The sequence below is a fragment of the Microtus ochrogaster genome, chromosome 10, assembly GCF_000317375.1.
Source record: "Microtus ochrogaster isolate Prairie Vole_2 chromosome 10, MicOch1.0, whole genome shotgun sequence".
In the NCBI taxonomy this organism is placed as follows: Eukaryota; Metazoa; Chordata; class Mammalia; order Rodentia; family Cricetidae; genus Microtus; species Microtus ochrogaster.
This window is the reverse complement of record NC_022016.1, coordinates 38,422,516-38,427,386: the sequence shown is the minus strand read 5'-3', so window position 1 is coordinate 38,427,386 and position 4,871 is coordinate 38,422,516.

Genomic DNA, 4,871 nt, shown 5'->3' with positions numbered 1-4,871 from the left:
CTTCTTCTTCTTCTTCTTCTTCTTCTTCTTCTTCTTCTTCTTCTTCTTCTTCTTCTTCTTTTTTGCAAGGCATCACGACACATGCCTTTAATCATAGCACTTGGGAGGTAGAGGCAGGTGGATCTCTATGAGTTCTTGACCAGCCTGGTCTACATAGTGAGTTCCAGAGCAGCTAGAGCTACATAATATAGAGAACTTATCTAAAAAATTTTACCTTTACATTTCTCTTTTTGTTTTTCTGTGCACATATGTTCACATCCAGAGGTCAGGATAAATTGCAAGAGATAATTTATTCTAGGAATCTAATTCAGGTTATCCAAATTGGTGGCAAGTGCCTTATCTGCTAAGCCAATCCCTTCTTTTCTCTGTTGTTCTTTCTCTTCTATCCTTCCCATGGGTGCCACAGAACGAGGTGGCACTGGCAACATGAAGCTAGCTCCTCTTCTGACTCTTGGCCCTCCTTTGGTTGTAGACAGCCTTCTGCCCTCGATCCACTGGGGCAACTGGAGAAGTTTCCTGACCTGAGGGCTGGCTTCAACTGAGCTCTCTTCCAAGTTTCCTGGCAAGGGAGGCTGGGGAAAGAGGCTTCTTGGCAAAACCCCTCTGTATTATTAACCCAAATGGGTATCCCCAGGTGAATGAAGTGTGGTAGATGAGGCTTACTGCAGAGCCTCCCAAGAGATGGGGGAAGGGATTATCCCTGGTCTGCTGGCTGTTGAAGCTGGGGAGAGTCACAGCTCTCTTTATGCAATTCTCTGGACTTCCGCACGTATCTGAACTACATAATAAAAGCATTAAAAAGGCACTTCCCCAGTAAAAGCCAAGGTCTCCACCTCTCTCTGTCTCTCCTTGCTGTTGGCCTTCTGAAAACCATTGTGTCAGGCACACTGCATCCCAGAGATTTTAAAAGCAATATCTTCTGACCATAATGTCAGGCTAACACAAGATTATTAGCAACTCATACGAGATGCGAAAGCAGTAATCTTGCTTTGCCACTTACTGTAGTGACTTAATGGTTGTATATTTTATCCTGAAGCATGGAAAATGAATACAAAAGCATACACTCTAACACGAAAGCTATTATTTTTAACATTCAACTTTATATAGAGTATGAAAGTGTAGACTTTCATCTGGTAAGCAGGAAGACTGAACTGTATTGTTTTAGAGGAATAACTCTACAGCCCAAGGTTGACTATACCTGGGCTCCCCAACAGTGAGACGTTAGGGTGACCAGGAAAGAGGAACCAGTAGTATTTCTGCAAAGAGCTAGTCACCTTAGTAATGAGATCTCAGTGCCTGGTTTGGGATGGACCCTTTCCAAAAGAGTCACGAGGTCAAACATTACTTTTGATTCAAATATGCTCTCTAGTTTCAACATGGCCATCAGTCCCAGCATGGACTGATCATGGCTGCCAATTGGAGTTGCTGAGCTTCCCCAGGGACTGCTGCTATTCTAGGATTTGTTTCATTTTCTTTCCTTTCCTTTCCCTTCATCCCCTTATCCATCCCCCATCTTTCTTTCTTGTAGATGGCATCTCAGGGATGGAATGATGACTTAGCAGTTCAAGTTGTCTTAGTTACTGTTCTACTGCTGTGAAGAACTGCCACGAACAAGGTAACTTACAAAAGAAAACATTTTGTTGGGGTTTGCTTACCTTTCAAAGGGTGAGCCCATGAGTATCATGGTGGGGAGCATGGTGGCAGGTCTGGCATTGGAGCAGTAGCTGAGAGAGCTTACATCTTATCCACAAGCAGCAGGCAGAGAGAGACAGAGGGATAGATAGGCAGGCAGGCAGGCAGACAGACAGACAGACAGACAGATAGATGGAGAGACCAGGCCTGGTGTAAGCTTTTGAAACCTCAAGGTCCACCCCCCAGTGACACACCTTCTACAATAAGGCCACACCTCCTAATCCTTTTCAAACAGTTCTACCAACTAAGCCCCAAGAATTCAACTATATGAGCCTATGGGAACCATTCTCCTCAAACAACCACAATAGTACCCTCTTCTCTTGCAGAGGGCCAGAGTTTGGTTCCTAGTAGTCATGACAGGTGGCTACAATCACTTGTAACTCTGGCTCCAGGGAATCTGATGCCCTCTTATAGACTCCATGGGCACCAGTACTCATGTGTGTGTTTACGTGTACACAAACATACACACATGCACACACACACATGTATACACTTAATAAATAGAAAATCTTTAATAACAAAAAAGAGAGTGTTTCATATCCTTGGTTGGCTTCCAACTTAGGGTATAGCTAAGGATGACTGTAAGTGTCTGCTCCTTCTGTTTGCACTCCCAGGCTCTGGGATTCCAGGCGTGGGGCACTATGCCTGCTCTATGCAGTGCTGGCAATGGAACCCAGAGCTTTGGGCATGCTAGGCAAGCACTCTACCAGCTGAGCTGTGTCCCCAGGCCTGTTATGAGCTTTCTGAGGGCAAACAGCTATGTTAGATGGTGAGGATCTGCTCTTTAAAGGAGAGATTCAGTAGGCCTTTGAACAAGGGCACAGAGACACTCTCCTCCTTGGAAGATGAGGAGCCAGGTTAAGTTTTACAGTGAAGCAGCCAGTCAAGTCTATGATGTTGATCGGCTTGACTCTGGCTTCCGTTAATGATTGGAGGTTTGCAGAAGCTGCAGCCAGGCCTTCCAAGAGGTAGGCCATCTCAGGTGTGAGGAGTGTAACAGGTATGTTGAGGGCTATAGACAATGATGGGTGGGTACAGGGGAAAGAGGATGGCAGGGGTAAGTCTAGCCTGTCCTCATTTGCAGACTATTTCTCAGGAAGCCTGGAGACCACCAAGGCAGGCATGAGGGCAGGGTTTAGGGTCAGGCCTTTTGGAAACAGGAGTACAGGGGGCTCATAGTCAGATCTTTATAAGAACACCAGAGAGTAGACAACAGAGGCTTGCTCTGTCCAGGCTTCGAGTGAAGGAGAAAACCTTTATACTTTGTACCACAGAACTGTGACTGGGAGACCCAGGTCCCTTTCATGGTATTGATTAAGTTCCTACTGTGTGCAGACAGGTTTCAGTGGCCTTGCTTCAAATGTAGCCAAGGTCTGAGTTTTTCCTTGGCCCTGGCCTCACTTATCGACTCAGTGAAGCCATGCCTCTCCCAGCACATAAGCCATGGTTGTCGTGTGGCAGCTCACACCTGTAGCTACCAGCCCTCAGATTATCTGCCTCCCTTTCTCAATCACTCCTTTGCTCCAAAACCTCCCATTCTAACCTCTTCTCTTGATAGAAGTTGTCTTAGAGTTACTATGGCTGTGAAGAGTCATTATGACCACAGCAACCTATATAAAGGAAAACATTTAATTGGGGCTGGCTTGCAGTTTTAGAGGTTTAGTCTATTGTCATCATGGTATTCTGTGGGACAGTTGACTGAAGGAGTGGAAGGAGCTCCCACAGCAATGGTGGCATACAGGTAGACATGGTACTGGGGAAGGAGCTGAGAGTTCCATATCTTGATCTATAGGCAACAGGAAGTGAACCGTGTTGCTGGGGGTAGCTTGAGCATATGAGACCTCAAAGCTCACCCCCACAAGGCCACACCTACTCCAACAAGGCTACATCTACTCCAACAAAGCTCCACCTTGTAATAGTGCCACTCCTTATGGACCTGTAGGGGCCATTTCTTTTCAAACCACCACAGAAGACCAAGTCATTATCTGACTATTGTGGCCTTTCTTTGTGAGTCCTCCTCCATGCCGTCTACTCCCACTCACTGCACTCAAGTCACAGGAGCTTCTCTGTCACCTCAGGGCCTTTGTACTGGCTGCTCCCTCTGTCCAACATGTTTTCCTCTAGATACCTCATGAGTTGCTCCCTCACCTCCTTACCTCCCCATCCTCATGAGGCACCCTCAAGCACCCTCTTTAAATCTCACCTGCTTCCCTCGCCATTTCCTTCATGTCCCATCTCTCTAGCTGCCACCATCACCAGCAACAAAGCATCTTTCATATGTTTCTATTTAATCTCTCTCCCTCTCTCCTTACTCAAGTAGACAGCTTGAGAAAACACGAACTTTCCATCTTTTCATTTACTCCTACATCCCCAGAGTTCTAAAAGCCCAGGGGCCACTGTAAACACTTGTTGAGTGAGTGAATGAATGAATGACCCCTTGCACATTTAAAATATTATCATTGTTACTATTACTATCAGTGTATGTGTGAGTTGGGCATGGGGAAGTCAGAGGACAAATTTGTGCAGTAGGTTCCTTCCTTCCATATTCATGTGGGTTCTAGGCACTGAATTCAGAGTGTTAGGCTTGGGTGGCAAGTGGTTTTGCTTGCTGCATCATCTTACTGGCCTGGTACCCTTGCAGCTTTGGGCCCTTGTTCTTCTTGGACCCCTGCTCTTCTCGGACCCCTCTTTACAGGTTCAAATCTACCTTGTTCCAGGCAAATCTACTGCCTTCCTTACTCTGCCATTCTTCTTGTCTTGTCAACTACCTCTCTGCTCTAGGTGTCCCCACATTGTGACCCCCCCCCCCCGGGTCTGCTCCCTTCCTCCATGGAGTTCCTGATCTTGCTGCTTGTCCCATCTGACAGCTGGCGAGTCCAACTCTGCTCTTCTCATCTTGTCTGCTATACAGTGGTCGGGCCCATGACCCTTGTGGCTCGTCCCTGTGTCCCCTGCTTATGGACCAGCCTCTTACTAGTCTGAAGGCAGTTTTCTGCCTTCTACCATTTTTGGCACTCTCTCTTTTAGAGGCTTCTGTCTCTCATATCCATAATCCAAAATCAATAAGGAAATGCCTAACAGCTGAGTGCAGGGATTTAAGAAGGAGAAAAAAAAAAGAATCAAAGGAATAAAGGAAAGTCCAGCTTGCTGGCTTCTGTGCAATGCAGCCTCCTCTTATC